General features: G+C 48.3%; 1 protein-coding gene across 2 annotated transcripts in view; it reads right to left on the reverse strand.

Moving 5' to 3' along the window:
* The window catches only part of ADGRB1 (adhesion G protein-coupled receptor B1), a 283,833-nt gene extending 262,914 nt beyond the window's left edge, over positions 1 to 20,919 (reverse strand). For both annotated transcript variants that reach the window (XM_054816238.1, XM_054816237.1), the window contains exon 1: positions 20,254 to 20,919. The gene's annotated coding sequence lies outside the window, so the exon portion shown is untranslated. The remainder of the gene's footprint in view (positions 1 to 20,253) is intronic.
* Between the last annotated feature and the right edge of the window lie 283 nt (positions 20,920 to 21,202).

Raw genomic sequence — 21,202 nt, forward strand, 5'->3', positions numbered from 1 at the left:
TCAGTGTGGAGAGCATCCACATTAAAAGGATTTCAACTTTGTCTCTGGAACAAGTTAGATTCACCCTCATTTCAAAATGCTTCTTGGTTCCCAGTTTCAGCAGAAGAGCTCAGGGGTTAAGAGATCTGTCATAGACTGAGTAACAATTTGCAGCCTTGGATTTGAAGTGGTTGCCTAGCAGTAAAAGACTCCTTACGTACCACTCCCAGTTGGAGTTGTTCCCTATTTCATATATATAGTTAGCTATAAAGATCATATGTAGGAATATATAAGAAGATATATTAATAGGAGCTCGCTCTTAAAATCAGAGTATTGAGTATAACTGGAAAAAGCCAAACCCTTTCAAAAGCAGTGGAGCATCACATAGAGGCACCGGCTCAGCCCAGCAAATCAGTGTTCGATACACAGCAACAGATGCAAAAAATCAACTTGTACAAAGCACCAGTCTCAAGGAGTCTTTCAGGATCATTTCTTCAGCTTGAGGGATGGTACTAAGTCTAGGTCATTCTTCATAAAATATCTTGCATTTTGGTTTTTTAATATCTATTTACATAGATAGGTATACACACACATATATATAAGGCCAGAAGAGACATTTTTGTTCATGTAGTTTGTCCTCAGGCAGAATGAGGCCATTGAAACTCACCCAAAAATTCCTGTGCTTAGCCCAGAAACCCGGGTTTAGCACAAACCCCACAATTATACCTTGCTTGTGTATTTTCTGACAGCCCCATGAGCCATTCAGCAGTGGTGACTAGCAACAACAACAACATCATCTTGAATGCTGTTTTTCCCATAAAAAAGCAGTAGAGATAAGCCTTGCAGAACAAAGACCCGTATTTACCCTCAAGACAGCGTCATCTTCCTTTCTCCTGACCCATCCCATAAGTTTGCAAAGGCATTGGCTATCACTTAAGCCCTTCCACATGGAAAATCTATGGCTATTAATTATTTTCTAGTCAATAGATCACAGGCAGAAGCCGGCTGGCTTTTACTCGGACTAGTGGAACAGGCATTGTATAAACTTTGGGTCTCTTTTGCCCAATTTATGTCAAGATTTAATACCCCTTATCACAAGCAAGGGGTCATGTCCTGCCGTTTAAAGCCAGCGCACGCCAAGTGGGCTGCCAGGATGAGCTGCCCGTCTCATCCAGTGAAAGCTGGGCTGAACTGAGACCTGTGCCTGAGCACAGCAGAGCGAACAACACCGCAATATGCTGCCAAATACTCACAGTGCATCTTGAGTGAGTTTTGCACAGAGGGCTTTTCTGGTCTAAGACACAAGATAAAGAAATTGTGCTAAATCCCCTTTTTTTCTTTTTTCTCTTTTTTTCTTTTTTTCTCTTTTTTTCTCTTTTTTTCTCTTTTTTTTCTCTTTTTTTCTCTTTTTTTTCTCTTTTTTTCCTCTTTTTTTTCTCTTTTTTTCTTTTCCTTCTTTTCCAGAAAACAGGCTACACTGTCCCAGTCTATCTGGCTTGGTTTGCTGAAAATTAACTGGTCATAAGGATTTACCCCAGTCTGCAACAGCTTTGACCCCACCATGCTGCTGGGAGAGACCCTTCTCCCTGCAGGTCAAAGGACTTCAAGTCTTGTCTTGGATTACAAGTGGAATGAGTTTAGGGGTCTCAAGACCCCTAAAAAGCCTTCTGCTCAGATCACATGAATTGGCCTGGTCTTCTCTCCATGACTGCCATGCCCCAGACCGTTTTGGAGAGCAGTGGTACAGAGGTGATCAGAGGAGCTGTGTGTTCTCCTTTTCTCCTGCCCTTTCCTGTCCTCCCCACTCCACCGTGCACACCAGTGCCAGGAGGACAGCATCTGCCCCACGTGTCTCAAGATGAACACCCTAGCCAAACCATAGCTCCCAGCTGGGTTTGTCGCGCTGTTCCCTTTCATCACTACCTGCATTTAGGACAAAAGCTGAGCCAGTTGCACTGACAGCTTTCTGCAGCTGGGACACCCCAGCCAGCTAGTGAATCCCCCCAGGATGCAAGGAAGCCACCAGCCCTGGGCATTGGACAGCACCTTCTCCTGTCCCTCCATCTCTGAGCAGCCAGCATCTTCCCGTTGCCCTCTACAAGGAGGAGATGAGACAACACCAGCACGAGGGAGGCAGGGGACAAGGATGGGCGGTGGCAGTCACTTTTCTGAAGATACCAACCTTCACCTTGCTGCTGACCACAAACCCTGCCAAGGGACGGTTGCACCATCTTCCCCCTTCCTCTAGCCTGGCTCCCTCCTGCCCCAGCAAAGCAAACAAGGCAAAGGGCTCTGTTGTTTCGGACCTCTGAGGGAAAAGAAGAACGAAAAAGCAGCCCATCCTCCCCGCCTCGCATGTGACGGGCCACAGAAGAGCAGCGGTGCTGCCAAGCCTGGTGACTAAGGCCAAAGAGAGAGGAGATAGAGGAACACAAGGGCCTGCTTGTTTGGGTTTTGTTTGGGGAGTTATTTGAAATTCAGCAGTGACTGGCTTTGGAGAACAGAGTCCACTCAGAGCCTCTCTCTTCCCATTCATCCCCCAGCCCGGCAAAGAAGGGAGGGGGGGATGTAGGCTGAGGAGCAGGAAAAACAACCAGTCTCCTTATAATAATGCCCGCCTGGTAGAGGCAGCCTCTGTCCGCAGGGAGGCATTTGAACCTAGACTGCATCGGTATCGGAGGGAAGTCACGGCAGGACAAAGCCTTGATGCCCACAGCAGCCTGGCATTGAAGGGACCTTTCTCCTTAGCAGTGTTTTTGGCAAGGCTTGCAACCTCCTTCATGAAGGTCAAATATTTTTTTTTTTTTCTCTGCCTCAGTTTCCCCAGGTGTAACAGAAGAGTAATACCGTCGGCTAAAAGCTGTAAGAGTAAAGTGACTCCTATGGAGCAGGAAAAAGCAGAAGATGAAGATACAGGTTGGGTAAAAACAAACAACGTAGCTGTGGAAAAGGCAACACGTCAATCTAGGATGCATTGAGGGAGATATTTCCAGATTTCCAAACATAAGCAAAACACTGTCTTCTTCCATATCTAAAATATCGTATTCATTTTTCGCGCTCAGGTTCAAGAAAGATGAACTCACAGTGAGACAGGGTTACAGAGCAAGACCACTAAAATGCCCAGGAGAACATAAGACTTACCAGAAGATACTAGCATATTTGGAAGGTGAACGGAAGACTAAAACACTGTACTTACATGCTGAGAAAGAAGCACCAGGGAAAGAAAGACTCTTTAAACTAAAGGGCAGTGATGCCATGAGAATAAACAGTCTTGATTTGGCCAGAAAAAATATACCCCAGTTGAGGTTTTCAGCCACCAGAAAAATTATTGTCCTGTACAGTCGATCATGTATGACTAACAAGGAAATGTCCCTGCTACCATGGAGTTGGAGTTAACTAGGAAGGCAGCTGGCTTTGGGAAGTGACCTCCTAGTTCTGTCCTCCTAGATGTAATGCAGAGAGATGGAAACATCTTCACGTCTCTGTAGCTTCCACCTATAGAACTCAGTGCAATAGGGGTCCTTTGCATCAATGTATTTCTGTACCCCGTGAGATGCCTCCTTGCTGTTTTCTCTCAGCCGTTTGGTGAGCAGCAACAAGCAACAGGATACAGATATTTTAAGGGTCCAGGGCATATTCCAGAGAGCAACCTCATCCTGATAAGATATAGCATGATGTTAACAAGCCAGGTCATATTCAAACCAGTGAGTCTAAGCCCAGCAGCCCTACTTTATCCTTTCTGAGCTATCTTGGAGTCCTCCTCCTCCTTCTCTGAACCTCAGACCCCTGGTAAACCTCTGGGGGTTGTTGAGCACTATGGTTCTGGGGGCATAAACCTCTTCTGCGTGCACTTACTTCCATCCTTCCTCTTGATGTCAAGGTGAAGGTAGCCATGAGAGATTAAATAATCTTGCTGAACCATCTCCTGCCCCCTTTTAACATGGTACGAATTTCTGCACATGAGCAAAACTGAATCCCAAGAAACAGTCACTCTGAATACAGTGACCCTTACTCCTCTCCCGTCTATATTATCCCATGATGCCCCTTCCCCTCAATCACACCTTCAGATGCCTCCTGCAGTTGTTACCCTCTCCAGCACAGGTACCACATGCATATTTGCAGCAGAGGGGTAAGGTTATTTGTCTTTGTCCACGTAGGTGTGACTCTCAGCCTCTCTCACATGTTTAAAATCTCACCTTCAAGTCCAAAGTTCCTGTTTGTGCATTTCAGTTGTCTAATTTTAGGCAAATTTAAATTTAGGCTTCTAAAAATAAGATTCTCGATCTCCACTTGCACAATGAACCTAAAGGACGTGCCCTTTCCAGCCAGGATGCTGATAAATGTGGCTACGGTGCCAGAGAGACCTTCATTCCCCGTGAACTGCTCCTTTCAGTTTCTAAGATGCTGCTGTTAGAGAGACAGAGCTCCTTGGAGACCGAAAGAAAAGATGCAGAGGCAAATACTTCACTCCCCATGGAGACTGCATTCTGTCCTTATTACTGTTTGGTAATCTCCTGGTTCTTTTGGACATACCTCTGTCTTCAGATTCTGACACCTTTGTGGCAGCTGTCATAATACCTGGTATTCTTCTGTGAAATCAGAATTCCTCAAGTTATGCAATTATAAAAGACAGATAACATTAAAAAATATGTACAAGTAGCAATTAAAAAAAAAAAAAATCCCAGCTGTCATTGCTGAAACAAGCTGGAGAGGTTGACCACAGTTCAAACTCCAGATTTAAAAAAAAAATTAAAAAAAAATTCTAAGCAACTCAAGATTTAAAGCAAACCAATTTCACAATTTCCAAATTTTTTATTTTGGCCATGTTTCATAACTAGGTGAGCAAAGGTGAACAGCACAGGACACAGATCTCTCCATTGAGGCCCATGCAACATGCAAACAAGATTGTGCAATTCACAATTAAACCCAGCCTGGACACAGCTTTTGGAGAAGAGTGCCTCCATCCCATGGGAGGAACAGCCACTGCCGCCACAGTGTGACCCCGATCAAGGAATGCGCATCCCCTCCTCACCCCCGCCTGGCACGGTGATTATTCCTCACCACTGCCTGCTATTTTGGTCCAAGTGTCCTTTAACACCTTGTTCACGTTGCTATTTTAGACTGGGTGTCCTGTACTACCTTGTTCTCATTGCACTAAAACAACAACAACAACAAAAACCCAATAAAAACCCCTAATTAATATAAATGGAGGCTGAAAATATGGATATTTCACTAAAGTCCTGAAGTAAATGACATCTTCTCAGGAGATTACCGTAGTGGACACAGGCACATGTTTTTTATTTATAGCTCTAGTTTTACTGCAGTCACTCAGTCAAGCATGGCCAGGACTGTATATAGTTAAATGCAGTTCACTTCTCCCCTCCTCAACTTTAAAGGGCAGCTAAACAGCTTGTCCAGAGTGTTTGCTATGAATTTTATGAGCACAACTTAATCGCAGAGATAGAAAACAGTTGCTCAAGAAACACAGTTGCAAGAGAGAGAGGCAGATCTCCACTTCGCTGCCCTCTTGGTGGGTGGACTGTAATATAGGGATGCTCCAAGGAGGATCCAGGCTTTCTATTCCTTTCGGAGCCCTGTCTCAAGTCTCCCTCACTTGGATAACATGCTCCATTCGTCACCGTTTGGAAGCCTCTAAATCAAGGCATGGCATCTCTCTATCAGGTTCACTTGATCCCTACCACAAAGTCACAGCATCCTTGCAGTCACTGTGGGATGAACCTACCATCCCTGTGCAGAGGAGCTCAGACACAAGATTGTAATGATTTCTTCTGGTCTCACAAGTGCTGACTTTCCTTGTCTCCCCCTCTCTGATGTTCATTGTTCTGCACTTACATCAAATAAGGCCAAGGTGTGGCTACAGCACCAGCTATTGAGATGCTCAGGGTGATGATCAGGTGATAAATTTGGTCTACTGTCTGTTGCTACCACCCCATTCCCTCTCTTCCCTTCAAAGGTCTCTCTCCAACCCTCATTCTCACTGCTGTTAAGACCCTTAGAAATGTTCAAAAGCTTTCCTGGAAGAAAAAAAAAAAATATATATCTTTCTCCTTTACCTCCTTTGGACTTTATTTCTCTTGCCTGAAATTTGCTGTTGAATTTAGAGGCTGTGTCTACATCACATTACCATGAAAGGACCCACACCAAGATGGTAACATCAGCTAACCGGTTGATCCCTTGCACCTTGCAATCACTTTGACTTACACTTTTCCCTGCAGACCACAGCCCTGTCCTCCTAACGTGTATTGTGGTAGGTTAGTAGAAGTCACGTTCATTCCTACCCACCCAGGAACAGATCTGAGCCAGTTTCATTCCCTACAAATTTGCGCTTTGCAGTCACAGATGTCATCCCTGACGTTTAGATCTACCTCAGTCTATCTGTTGGCTTGAAGCAAACAGGAGGGTAATCAGAATCTGCCTGACACAGCAAATCTATGGAGGAGAAAGGGGGAATCAATTTTTATAATACGTGTTTGGCACTACATAATAGATATAACTCTAAATGCAAGCCATAAAGTTGGAGAGGCTTATAAATTAAATCCATTCTGTCCCTTTTAACTAAAAAGTGACCTTACCATAGAATTAAATGTGGTTTTTATCCAGTGATCTATGGAGCTGTAAAAGTGGCTGATTGTTGCTGTGCGGTGTTATAGTACAGCGAGGAGCCCCCAGATAGGCATCTCCACACAGCTCAGCCCATGTGCTGCTGCTTGGTTTGCAATTAACACAGGACCACTGCATGGCTGGGGCTCTCACCCCTCTCCCTGCCAGAAGAAGGTGACCATGTCCGTGCTGGGAAGAGTTCCTGGCCAGGCTGTCCTCCAAACTGCATCCAGGCTTGGGATGGGAGAGTGCTGCCCGAGCAGGGCTGAAAACACATCAGGGTGTGTTCTAAAAATTAAATTGTCTGCAGAAATGCAGGGCAGTTTTTGGATCTGTGTCCTATCCCTGTTTAGTTTACTGGGCCCTAACTACAGCACAAGAGGGGGAGAGGATTAGAAAGTACCCTGGGGTTCAGTAAAATGCCACAGTGGTGAAGAAAAGGCGGGTGGAAGGTCCTTGATTGTTCATGTAGAGACTCCATCCCCCTGCTCCAATAATCATACAGGAGAGTCTGAAATACAAAAGACTTGACATTGGAATCCAGCCCAGAGGACACAATTTAGGATGTTCCTGAAGGCTTTTAAATGGCCAGAAATTATCAGGCTTTGTCTCACAAGAAAATATGGTTTCGAAGACTCTGCTGGGTTACAGGTTGGCATTCATGCATATAGGCTCTCAGAACCTGCAGGAGACTCAATGCTCTAAGGAACATAATCAACACAGGATTGAAGGCTGTTCGACTTCCAATCAGTACAGCAGTGAAGAAAATCACTTCCCCCATGCCACGGATGAAACAGATGCTCAGGAAAGTCAGTAGCGTGTTTCCTCATCGCTACTGAGAAGTGGCGCAAAGGAGGAGCCAAGATCCTTCTCGGCTATTGAAAGTCACCGAAGCTTGGACAAAAAAGTGCTGCCAGCTCTGTCTGTCTATTCTATGTGTGCAGTGGACTGCTGTTACCCTGTGAGCCACGAGCTTCCATCAAATGGCAAGTGTGGATTCAGGGGTGCAGCACAGATGGACCAACGTTATGTTGGAGGCTCACCTGAGATGCCACACTCCACTGTGCAACACATTGACCTCAACTAGTTGTGAACCAAGCCACCGAGTGCAAATCCACGCTGCTAGCTAGCTTACCCTTTGGCACACCCCAGGCTGTATGCAAAGTATCGTCCTGTGCTGTGGTTTGTGATTCCCACCTCCCTGTATGTCTGGATGCTGATGTCAACGGCTCCCTTCTCATTTCATTCTTTCTTTTTCTCCTGGACACCTATTATTTACTATCATTTGGGTTGATAGTGGCTTTTTTGTCTGCAGCTATACAGTTGAACAGCATAAGGATGGAGCCTGGGCTCAAGAACTGTCTGATGGCCATCCACACTACATAATTGGTACCAAGGCAATGCCAGGCACTATCCAGGGCACAGCATAGGCGAGGAACTATTACTAAATAAACCATATGATCAAAACTAAGCCGCAGGTGGGGAGATAGAGAGAATTTAGTCCCGTGGCAACAAGTTGCACTGTGACACTTAGTCAAAGAACAAGCCCTGGCACGTATTGTTGATTAACACTTGATGTGATATTTCATTGATTGCAGATCTGCAGGGATTCGGACCCACACACACACTAGAGATGCTGGCACAGCAAAGTACTTGCAAGGATTAACTGGAAGGAAAAGAAACTCTGACGGTGCCCAGGTAAAACCCACCTCCACTCCTGGAATGATAAGGAAAGAGATCTTAAAAACGTTGATTTTACAAAGCACAACAATGCTCAGCCTTAGTCAGAGCCTCTTTTAGCTATCGTGGTGCTAGCAACAGCATCATATTTACCCAGGCTTCCTCACTATTCTCTCACCTTGAATATTTACCAGTGTTAGAGCTTTTCTTCTTCAAGGAGAAGAACAATTAATGTTTTACTAAGCCTTGACCACTTTTGGAGTCTTTGCTATGGATTCTATGAAATAAAGGGAAATAACCATTGATCAGCAGCTGGTGCACTGGGCAGGGCTGGGCTGATGTCCTCCATCTCCCAATTCTACCTATCACACCAGAGCAAAAATGCCAGGCTCTGTGCTGTTACCATTTCAAAGCTATTTATGGCTAATGTTTGGTAAAGCCCAAATACTGCAGCCATCCAGGACCTGCAATGGATCAAGTGAAGAGCATCTGGAAGTCAAGACTCGCCAGCAAGACTCCTTGCCTCCAAAGAAAGAAAGAAAAAGAAAACCAAACCAACCAAACAAAAATTTTAAGCTTTGAAACTTCAATTGGATTTCCACAGGGAAAATCCAGCTGCTTGCATACCAGCTTTTTGTCAGCCTAAAGGTGTCCCACCCTCACTGCTTCTATCACAGCAATACCAGGAGGAACCTGTCAGACACCATTGTAGCAAAGAGGGCCAACTTCCCTAACTCATGAACCCCCAACTCAAATTTTCCTGAGGCTGAGAGTACCTAGGAAAGGGTGCAAAGGAACCCTTTGGAGATGGCAACAGCTCTCCAGGATCTTCACAGAGGGATAGGGCTGAGCTGGAGATGAAGCAGGATCCCAAGACCACCTGATGTTGACCTGATCTCTGCCAATGGTTCACTTTCCACCTAATTCAAGCCATATTCCAACCATCTGCCTCTGTGCTCGGGACCTCTACATTGGTCATGCTCATATTCAGTGCTGTACAACCCACAGTGATCAAGTGATGTAAGCCTGAAAGAGCTCATCAAGAAAAGCTCAGAGACAGCAGACAGTATTGGTCAATAATTTAGGAAGGAATAAAGCACAATGACGTTAAATGATTCGCCTTGTTGATGACCCAGGAAACAGCCAGGCTAGTTGCCACAAGAACAGAGAAAATAAGGGTTTAGGCAGAGCCCCAGCTGCCAGTATTTGATGAGAGCTTGGCGGTTGGACAGAACAATTACACCACCGAAGTCACCTTCCAGACTAGAAGCCAATTTGCACAGCTGAACCCCGCTTCCAATTATTCCTTCTTTGACTGTCTAAGGAGTTGTAGCAATCAGACCGACACTTTCAGAAAAGGACATCTGAGTGGCAGGATGGGCCACTGAGTGGAAAGTATGGCTGAGCAGCATCATTAATTCTCCACCCCACTTCTGGCATTTGCACTAGGGTGACTGATTTCTTCCCCCCTCCCCACCTTCCTCCTCCCCAGCTACAAATAACTTCCACGGGGAGATTGTGCTATCTGCTCTGTAATCAACAGCGAATTCAAAAGGGCTTAGCTCTAAAAGAAAACCTCAGAGGGCCAGCATTAAGTGGGAAACAAACACAGCATTTGGGTTGCAATTTGAGGTGGGAGGCTGGGGTTTTAATAACCACATCGCTACGGCACGCTGTGCACCTTGCGGTTCATAAACTGCCTTTATGAGTACAGGAGGTTACAGGAAGACTTTTCAGTCCACGTGAAAGGCAGCCGTGTCTGGTGTGGAGCATCCAACGTGTTCGGTTGTGCATGGTAGCTGTATTTAGCACCAGCTTTCCGCTGTCACCTGCACACAAGCAGAGCCTGGTGACCCACCTCCAGGACTGGGAAGAGTTGTGTCCTATTTAGATCCAACCATCCTTTTGGGCAAGGGAAGGGAGGTGAGAAGAAAAATCACTGCTTTGTCCCACATTCCCCTCACCACATAAAATGGAAACCATTGTGGTGAGCTCTTCTGTAAACACATTTGAGACCTATTCAAGATAGGGAAAAGAAAGGTGTTTCAGTTCCCTGAACCCTTTAAGATGAGCTCCAACCCAAGAAATAGTCTTTGCATCTGCTGGGAGCTGGTAGGAACCACAGCCAGCTTTACCAACCACCTTCCTCATCCCCAGCACTACATCCCACATAGTACCTGATGCTGGAGGTACTCTGGTGCTAACCTCACGGGCACTCTAGGATGGCCTTAGAGATCCTTTTGTGAAGATCTTTGTTACTAATCAGAAGTCCAATGTCATACCAAGCAAGGGAGGGATCCACCAGACATCAGAACCAGGAAGAAGGAACTGTTGCAGCTTGTGGTGGAGGATCCCTCCTTTCTACATCCCAGAAAACTCCCCTCAACTGCAGAACAAGCCTGAATGCTCAGCTTTTCCCAGGACAACAGAGGAGACTATTCACAACAAGGCTTCAGTGACAGAAGTAAAAGAAGCTAAGTATCACATCTTAGGACAAGGTGTGTGCACGTTTCTGATCAAAGATGCTGTAGCATTGCCACTGGCCACAACCCAGCCAAAAAAATCAGTGTAGGACTCCAGTGAGATGAAGGGGTATGGACATACCAGGAGGGTCCTCGTCTAGAAAAGTGGGATTAAGTCAACAGGACATCAAACCAGGGCTTTGTTCTAACACAGGGCAAGGACAGTCTCTGCTTCTTGAGGGGTAGTGAGGCTGTCTCACACAGTAACAAAAGGTTTTACTCTCACTCAAAACACCTCAGTGCCCTTAGATTTCAGCCCCCAGACCTCAGTTCCTGTCAGATTTCCTCCCTTCTGAGATACCAAGCCCAAAGTGTGCTGTCATACAGTCCCACCTTGGAGTTCGTCCTGCAAGACAGCCCTCAGTGTTTTTCCCAGGACAGCTTTAAACACCCTGCAGGCCTTCTGCTGACCATCTACAAGCCAAAGAGCAGCTCCTGAAGGCAGCTATGTCTAGTGGGGGTATCAAAATCTGCAGCACTCGTGTCCCATGGTCACAGAATCTCAGATGCTTGAGGTTGGAAGAGACCTCTGGAAATCACCTCCTCTGACCTACCCCACCATCTTTCTCAGTCTTGGTAGAGGGTCACGCTGTGGACTGAGATTAGCCCATCTGGGGGCGTGCTACCAAAATCTCCCCTTCCAGTGACATTTCCATGCCTGCAGACACTGAGGGGTGCCTTGGGTACGTCTACAAGCATGATAACTCTCACGGCACAGGATACCTTCCTGATACTTCCATGCATCCTACTTAACTGGATCCCCCAGCTAACTGGCATTTTGCTGGGATCTCTCCCGGCATCCCCCTTGCCCTCCCAGCCTTGCTGCGCTTCTGACTGTCACCATCTCTCCTGCTGGTAGCAGAATCATCTCCATCTGGAGAATCTGGAAGTCCCCACAGCATTGCTATCCCTATCAACATATCTAAAAACCCCAAGCTGTCAGGAGCCAGCAAGTCACACAGGACTGACAATATTTTACATAGTTCATGTTATTTTTATTAACAATGTACGTTCACTATTAACTTATTCATTCACTTGCCCTCGTGGCTGACTTGCAAGTGCTAAGATGGGTGATTGGAAGGGCAGTGCTGTGTCACATCTGCTGCCTCTACTGAGATGTGGGCAGCTCAGACCCACTGACCTCCTCTCCCATAAGCACCTATGTGTTTATCTACCCACGTGCTCTATGGACATAATCCACATGGTCCTTATCACAAAGTCTTACACTCCTTTGGGCTGCCTGCACTCACCAGAGCAGACCAGGCGCTAGATGTCTTTTGTCACACACTCTTCCTAAATCAAAACCCACACCTAGAGCCAGCAAAGTTCCCCTAGAAAGATGCTGTGCCTCAGGAACACTTGCAAGGCAGGCAAGCGTGTCAGACCTTTGACTCACCGTGTCACCGCCAAGCTCCATCCCAAGCGTAAGTGCCAAGACAGTTCAGCCCTGCTCACAGGGAAGAGATTCACCACCATTCACACATTTAACATCACCGACGACCTAACAGACAGCAGCTGTACAGGCTGCTAGGTTACAGGGATTTTTCTCTCCTCCCATCTCTGATTTCTGCCATAAAAAATCATAGGCTCTGCTGTAATTTTACTTCCATAAAGAGATATTTTTGGGACACATGCAAGAACCAAATTCCCTTACCATTGCCTGCATATGGCGGGCTTGCACTAAGCTCCACATACAGGGTGCTCACCCTTGCCCATTTCTTTGCATGCACAAAGGTGAAGAGCTTTTTGTCAGCAATTAACCCTTGTTTCAGCTCAATAGGGCTGATCAGATTGTAGAACAACATCTGAGAAGTGGAGATTAGCAGGCCGAGCTCTTTAGTACTTAAGGCATCAGCGCAGCTACTCAAAATCAGATTTCCCTTTCTTCACTGGCATTTGATTAAAGCCTTTTCAAGCAGTCCTTTCCAACTTCCAGATGCTTAAGTCAGGTGATAGAGAAAAAATCTTTTTGTGTGTGCGTCTGGGAAATGGCTACAGTGTGCATCTCAAACATGGTCAGAACTAAAATCATGCCCAGAAAACATGCATAAATGTGTGCGTATATCTGTGCACATGCGCTAATGCATAGCTTTGGTAGGGCTGCCCAGAGCACAAACATGCAAAGGCTTTAGTAGCATGGTTCATGAAGAAGGAAAATTCTCTTAAAGCAGGAGCTGAGTCCAGAAATAGATTGTGAGAGGATCAATTTTTGCTGCATACTGATTTATTCAAACCTTCCACAGTGGCAAAGCCCTCTATAACAAAATATCTGATTACAGGATTATGACCATAAATTCCACACACCCTCAAGCAATGGCCAGTGAATAACTGACTTGTTAAGGGAACGAACCTGCACAATGAATAAATCTACCAACAGGGCTTTCAATACAAAAGACCCCATTGGGACAAATTTCCTTCTGAAGGTGTATCGACTTTCATTTGCAGGAACCAGCAGATATTTGTTTCAAGAAGATAGCCAATGTTAGATTGCTGCTAAACAACATATAGTATAAACCAGACTCCTACCCCAGGCTTAATCTACTGGCATATCAAAATGGGCTGGACTATACAAAGGAACATTTTGCAGGATGAAGTGTTATACAAGGTCTCCTGAAAAAGTATGTGTTTAATCCAGAGGGAACCCAAGGTGGGTACAGGATACTTGCATAGTTCCAGACCCTCAGTTGTAGAAAGGTGTCAGGAAAATAAGGATTGAGAAATAATAAGAAAACATGACTCAGGAAGAATGTTTAAGGGTGGACATGCATTCACAATCAAAACACAAGAAGAATCGGTCATGCCTGGTGCTTGGCTGATGCTCTTCATCTCATAATCCCAAAAGATGTGTTGTTTGACCAAGTCCATTTGAGCAGCTGGCACGGAGTCCCACCGGGAAGGAGGAAGCCAGGCATCCCCATTTTACAGATGAAAACACCAAAGTGCAGAAAGACCACTGCCTAAATGAACTGTGACCTGAACCCCTGGCCTGAGACACATGGTTTGGCGGTGGGTGAGATCAGCCCTACATAGCCCTTGGCCCTTATCAGGGGTTGCACTACAACATCTTTTAAAATCAAGCCATGGGGTTTGGTGTTGGGTAGACTGAACTTTCAGTGGCTTGCAGAGCTGTAGGCATAAATGATCAGCTGAGAGGTCTGCAAGAAGACAGCAGCACAGATGGGACAGAGACAAAGTGTTTCAGCTCCAGATCTATTCTAGCATGGAAATCATGATGACCCCTGTCCCGAAAGCATTTAGAGAGAGATCTATGCTAATTCTCAATGAATATGGAATCGGTAGGTCTGCCAGGAATGGTATAGTCCTAATATCTGGCAGAGGGAAGAAAAAGAGCCATTTTGCAAACAGCAAGGACTTTGTTATAGGCCAGCTGAGCTTAAAAATTGAGGAAACATCTCCATCTAGCACAGCCAGCCTTATAACAGGCAGGAGACAAGGTAAGCACGGAGGTGGGAGTGCTGAAATCGTAGGATGAGGTGTCACAAGACCTGCCTCTGACCAAAACTAGATGCTCAGAAAAAGAGCTTGGCAATAATATATACTTATGCATGCATACGGCATGCACAAAATGGTGTCCTAAATATATGCAGGATTCCTCCGTCCTTTTCTCAGACCAAATCAAGTCAGCAAGCAGGAGCTCTACCTGGAGTAAACCACCTCCTTAAAAACTATGATGCTTGCTGGAGGATTTTTCATACCTCATGTACTTCATACATGCACTTAGGCTAAAATGGAGTGTACCACATACAATTACAGCCATCTGTTTCAATTTTTACCCCAAAATATTCCAAACTAGTAAAAAGTCTAGATTTCCTTACAAGGTCTCTGCTTGTTCTTCTTGCAGATAGGACTTGCTTTCCCCAATCCCCCTTGTCCCAGGGATAAGGCATGAAACCAAACACAGCAGAGCTTGCTGTTTAACAGCTCATTTATCATCAGCTGGTCACTCCTTGATCAATGTTTTATGAAGGGATATTTCAGAAAAAATACAGAGGCAGTAGGAGAAGGAAAGTAGGAAACCAGCCCTAGTTTAATATTGGTAACATTGGCAGGAGGTGATTCGCTCCAACAAATTAAAATCAGCAAATCTTCTCTCATTTTCTCTGACAGAGGTAACCAATTTAAATTTTTATAAAGGGAGCAGTGATGTGTGTCTTTGCGAGACAGACTCACCAATCTAGCAGCTCTCTGATTTAAAATATTATCTTTCTTTTCCTTTTTTATTTTTTTTCCCCTTCCCTGAGAGCTTCTTGGAGCAACATGACAGATTACCTCAGCATAATCAGACTAATACAAAACCCTCGCTCCAAGAGGCACCACGAGGAATTTCTGAGGCCAAGATGTGACGATGAATGGACATTCTGAAGGAACCTCATTTACTGCTCATTTTCTCATTTTTCCTTTTTTTTTTTTAACATGTGCTGTTGTGTTTTCTAGCCTCAGCACACTGCAAATCGTATTAAAAAGCCAGCTATCACACGGAATGCACGTAAGAGAAAGGGATATATGCTCTCTGCATCGGCTGACTTCCCAGATTGCTGCTCTCCAAGAGAGAAGTTTGGTTTCCAGTTGGTCATTTCTTACGTTGGAACAAAATGCCACCAATATTGGCTTGGGGATGGTGTGGTGGTGTGGAAGAATTGCCTTTTGGGCAGCAGGAGCGGTAAGAAGGGTTACAAGGCAGATGGGACATCCTGTACTGGGAAGCCGGAGGATGCTAAAGACCAAGATGACATCTGTAGTGGCCCTGACCTGGAGAAATGAGGATTGCCACAGCTCCCTGTCATGGTGATTTGGGACTTAGAGGGCTGGTCCCCTGTGGATTTGGGACCTGAGGGGGCCACACATGAATCTAAAGATAAAGAGTGCATCTCAAGTCAACAAGACTCCTGCCTCTCCAGTGCAGATGGGACACTGAAATACTGTTTTCCCTGGCAGATACATGTTTCAAAGCAACTGAGATGCAAAGCAGATCCCTGTCCCCATCTTGGCTGAGAGAACTGTGCCCCAGCCCCTTTCTTCCCATGCTTCAGAGCCCCACATCCCCAGCCCACCCAAATATATGGATGGGAATCAACCCCCATCAGCAAGTTACCTACACCTTAATCCGGTTTCACCCAAGCACAAGCATCCCCCTCCCACCCTCTTTCATCCCAGTGCCTTCTGCAAACCCCAGGCAAGCGGAGACCCCAGAGAATTTGGGGAAGGAGCCAGGAGAAGAACATAGGAGCATCCTGTGCACGGCCAGCACTGGGATGTGCCAGGGACCCCTGCGCTTTGTCTGCAGCCACATCGAGCTGTTCTGATATGTGCTGCGACACCAGGAAAGACAGTCTTCTGCAAACCTCCAGGCCAGGTGCCAGCTCCCTTCCCTTTGAAAGCTTGCTCGGGGATGTGAAATTTCTCCAAGGGGAGGAGGCGAGCTAGTTACAGAGACAGCCTGTCATCCATCTTGAAGAAAATACTCCTCTCTCTTTGCACCTATCCTAGAAAGGTGGCAATCAGCTTGCCGCAAGCCCAGGATCGGGCCCAGGGAAAAGCTTTGACTCATTTGTTTACCAGCTCAGGTTTCCTGGAGCTAATTAATGAGCCAAGCTGATACCCTGCAACAGGTATCGATGACAGGGGATTTCCTACACTTGAGCTGCGGGAGAAGGTGAATTCGCATCTATGATCACACTATTTCCCCCTCTCGCTCCCCAAAAAAGGGGGAAAGAAAAGCCATCTGCAGCCCCGCAGGCACCACGGGAAGCCCCTCCATCATCTTCCTCCCTAGGAGGAATGATGGGGCACGATCCCTGCTGGACGATACTCTGGGCTGACTCGCAGGAGCAGAGTGCTTGTGCACTCCGATATACACTTGTAGGAAGCAAGGGGTCGTGCACAGCCCCCGAACAAGCCCTTGGGGCTGGGGGCTGCTCCAGCCCCTCCTGGGCATGGGGCGAGCAGAGCTGCACATCACATAGTGCTTGCACTCCCGGGGAGAGCCCGGGAGAGCCCGAATAGCCTCCGCTTTCACAAGGATGCTGAGTTCGGGGAAAAGTGGGGCAGATAAAACATGCGGGGGAATATGGTCAAAAACAAGGCGGGGGGGGGCGTATAAGCCCATGGGAAGGTGATGCTCGCAGAGTGGGGAATAAACCCCGTGGGGCTGCGTGTTTCGGGTGCGCGGGGTGTGAGGCAGCCCTTATTGCGAGCCCCAGCTATGCGGGGTTGGTTGATTTTTTTTTTTTTTTTTTTTTTGGGGGGGTGGGGGGCAGCGCTCCCCCGGGCTGTGCCGAGCAGCCGTGCGCTCCGGGGGCGGCGGGCAGCGATAGCCGGGCTGCGAGCGCCACCTCCCCGCCGCTCACCGCAAGCCCCGGCCGCTTCCCGCCCCCCCCCACCCCGTTACCACAAGCAGACGGGGCTGGGGGAGACTGGGGGGGGGGGGGGGACACGACCCTGACACTAGGATGAGATGCCTCCCACCCTTTTGCAGCCTTTCCCGCCCGGGATTGCAAAGGGGACGGCTCCGATGCTGTGAGAAGGAAGGAAGGAGTGTGTGGGGGTGTCGCTAAGTTTGGGGTGATTGCAAAAGGGGCCTGGGCAGTGGGTGCTGCAAGGGAGGGAAGGGCTCTGTGTGTGCTCCATACTGCGGGGAAGAGGGAAACGCGGCTCTCCCTGGGGTGGCAGAGCAGTGGGATGGCGGGGGGGTGCTCCCCCCAGCCCAGAGGTTGTCTCTGGCTGCTCTTTGGGGATGTGAGTGGGGTTCAGGAGTCTCCACACACACATTTCCCAGATTGGGAAAGCTCTGACACATATCCCCTGCCTCAGTTTCCCCCGTGGAAGGGGAATAGGTGTACAGACCCTTCTTTAACTGAAAACCACCTCCCTTTGCAGACAGTCCTTCCCTGAGCCTGCCCAACTTGCTGGTCAGTTATGGGGGGGCTCCAAGCCTCTATCCCTAAACCCAGGGCTCTGCAACACCATCCAAGTGCTATGGAAAGGGCCAGGAGCCCTGCCCTGCCTCTTCCTTGCCCCTGCCTTGTTTCTGCCTGGCCTTCCCCTCCGCCCTCTGCAACAGAAAGGCTGCTGCACCCTGACCCCACTATAACCCATGGAGCAGAGCATGGGGTCCCTCGGTCCCCCCCCTGTCCCCAGCATCCCTGTGGTCCCCGTGCCCCTCTGCTGCAGCTGAGACCCACCAGGCAGGATGCCCTGCCTGCTCAGCCCCCTGCCTGCCCCCGGCCCCTGCCTGGCTCAGCCCCGTGGCCACCCTGTCCCCTGGCAGTGCGGCTTGGCTGAGAGCTGGTGCAATTCCTCAGCACCCTCTGAGGGTAAAAAAAAAAAAACCTCCTCCGCTCTGCCCTGAAACCTCCCTCTTCTTCCTCGGTGAGGTCTTGGGCACAGTAAGGACTGCGGGACCCAGGTTAATGAGTCATTAATTAATTAGGGACCCACTTAATATGCACGGGGAGTTGTTTGTTTCCTTTAGCAGCCCGGGCTTTGGATGAGATCCCAGCTCTGCGAAGCCTCCAGCCTCGTCTCCCAGCTGATAATAGATAATACAGATATTTCAGCACCAGCCAAAGCAGAGTCATCATCATTAATACACAGTCCTCCCTGCTACGCGGCGGAGGTCGCCAGTCAACTCCGTGGAGTGCCCGGGGCTCATCCCTCCTGGCTTTCCTTAGGCTTTGAGTGGCCAGGCGAGAGCAAACCTACAGCTAATCAACAGGTAAAGGGGCTGGGGGGGGGTGCACCCTGCACCCTGACCAACCCTGGGTACGCTCCCAGGGACCGCCGGCTTTCGAGGCGCTGTGATTTTCACTCTGCCGTGCAGGCAGGTTTTGGCATCTGTCAAAGTAGCTTCGCTCTTCCTCTCCCCCCCTCCCTTTCCCCTCCTCCTCCTCCCTCAGCCATCAGCTGTCAGCTGGCCCTGGCGCTCGCCAGACCCAGCGCTGGAGCTGGATTGAGCCTGAGCCCCGGAAAGCCCCAGCTCCAAAGGGATGCAGTGGTCAGGGATGGAGGGGGGGTGTGTGTCTTTTTCCCTTCTACCCCTTTGACCTTGCCTTGATAATCCTCCCACCACCACCTCCTCTCTGTGCAACTGATTCACAGGGGTTGTTTCCTTGGCCAGGGCAGGATTGGGGACATGAGCGTGAGTCACGATCTGAAGGTACCTTGCAGAGTTGATCTGCAACCTGTGCCTTCAGCTGCCGGGGACCGATGCCTTCTCTCAGCCAGGACCGCAGCACAACCAGGCTGAAAAGTCCCTTTGAAACCCCTACCTGCTCCCCTCCACCCCATTTTTCCTTCCAGCCTTGGCAGAGCCATGGCTGAAATACCTCTCTGCGAAAGTCTGAAGATGCATCAACAGCCACCCTCCATCAGCGAATGTCAGGCCGTGAAAGGGAAGGGGGCGGTGGGGGAAGAGGGAGAGACAAATTTTGCAATTCATTCCCACACAGGGTGATTCAGAACAAGATGCTTTGTAATTACGCATCCCTGATGGAGACTCCTTCTCTCTCCATATCCCCCCCCCCCCAAAGAAAGACTAAGCTGTGCCTGGGTGCCAGCATCCCCCAGAGCCCAGCTCCAGGAGCACTGTGTGCGTGTCTGTGTGTCTGTGCCATACTCTGATCTCTACATAGGCTAAAGGCTAATTTTCCCCTACAGTGTGAAAGCGGAGTGCTGATAAATGGCATTGGGTGGGGGGAAAACATTAGGAGCCCATTGCCTCCCCAGCCCTGGGAAGGTGCCACTCGAGCGGCAAAGCAAGCAAGGAAAGACACCCCCCCCCCCCCCCCGCCCTCCAAACTCTCCAAGGGAAAGGAGGAAGGCAAGGAGCTGGGATGGAGGCAGATTCATGCCCGGGGCAGGCAGCTGCCTATCCCTCCGAGACTTTGTTTGCCAACACTGCAGGCAGAGGAGTCCCGGACCCCAGGGCTGCCCGCGAAGGCACCGCGGTTTCCCAGCACTTTGCAGTTCAGCCCCGGCTGGCTCTGCAGCTCTCCCGCCGTGATCTCCCTCTCCCCTTCCCTCACCTGCCTACCTTTTCCCCCAGGAACAACCCAGTCCCCAGCTCTTTTCCCCAGGACACAAATGCATTTCCCCCCTCCGCATCCTGCAGACATCAATATTTTCCACTGCCGCTTGATGTTTGCCCACAGGACCCGCATGCACGAAAGTTAAAACTTCCCATGGTAGGGAGCGATTATGCTCTCTCTGTCCAAATTGCAGAGCAGAGGGGGCGAAAACATCCTCCGGGTGCTGTATCCAGGGGCAAAAGCAGGGGAGCGGGTGCCCACCGCTGCCCCCATCCCTGCCTCTCCTGAGGATGGAGAGATACACCCCCCCCCCCGCACTCAAGGCAAAGCGCAGCCCGGGGAAGTCGCGTCCCCCCTCTCCCTCCCCTCCGAGGAAGAAGGAAGGGTGGCCGGGAGCCCCTTACCTTGCAGAGCTCCCCGGGTTTTATATCCTCCTTCTTCCCTTTGTCAAATTCCAAATGGAAACCAGCAACATATCCAGGGGTAACCAGCCCAACATTGGGCAGCGCGTGAAGTCCAAAAGGATGGCAGAGCTCTCTCTCCCTCCGCTCCCTCCACTCTTGCCTCTACATATATATATACATACACACTTATATATATATATATGTATATATTAAACAGGAAAGGGGAAAAACAATTCCTAAAAGAAATGGAGATGGGGAGGGAGAAGAAGGGAGAACCTTTGGTGTCTCTGCAGAGAGGCAGGTGGAAGAGAAAAGCTGAAAATAATTAAGCCGTTTTTTGAGGAATCCTTAGGAGAGGGGAAAAACGCAATTAAAAGCCAGTAAATCATTAGATCCAAGCAGACAATCAAGTCTTCTCCTTTTAAAAAAATATACAGCAGGGTTCAGAGTAGCTTTCCCAGCAGCGAAGAGCGAGAATGGTCTTCTTCAGAAAGATATGTTTGTTTAAAATCCACTCGTCTGCTTTTCTTTCTTTCTCTCTCTTCTCCCCCCACTTTTTTTTTTTTTTTTTTTTTTTAAATTCTGCTTCTGAATCTCTCTCTGTGAAACTAGATCCAGTCTTTGTAGCCAGGGGCTGCATTAAGGATTACATCAGGCTTTTATAAGCTTTCCAGATCACACATTAGAGTGAGAGAGAGAGAGAGGGAGGGAGGGAGGGATAGGAGGGAGGGATAAAATGCACACACACATACACACGCACACGCACAGATCGGAGCTTTGTAAAACAGGCAGCTATAGGCAAGGACCCTAACTGCCACGGTATCGCATCGGGCATGCTCCGCTAGCCTATAGGAGGAGAGGATGGATGGATGGATGGATGGATGGATGGATGGATGGATGGAGCAGAGGAGCCAGAGAGAGCCGGAGTGCGTTGGCGTTGGTGGCCGGG

Source organism: Grus americana, chromosome 2, assembly GCF_028858705.1.
Source record: "Grus americana isolate bGruAme1 chromosome 2, bGruAme1.mat, whole genome shotgun sequence".
In the NCBI taxonomy this organism is placed as follows: domain Eukaryota; kingdom Metazoa; phylum Chordata; class Aves; order Gruiformes; family Gruidae; genus Grus; species Grus americana.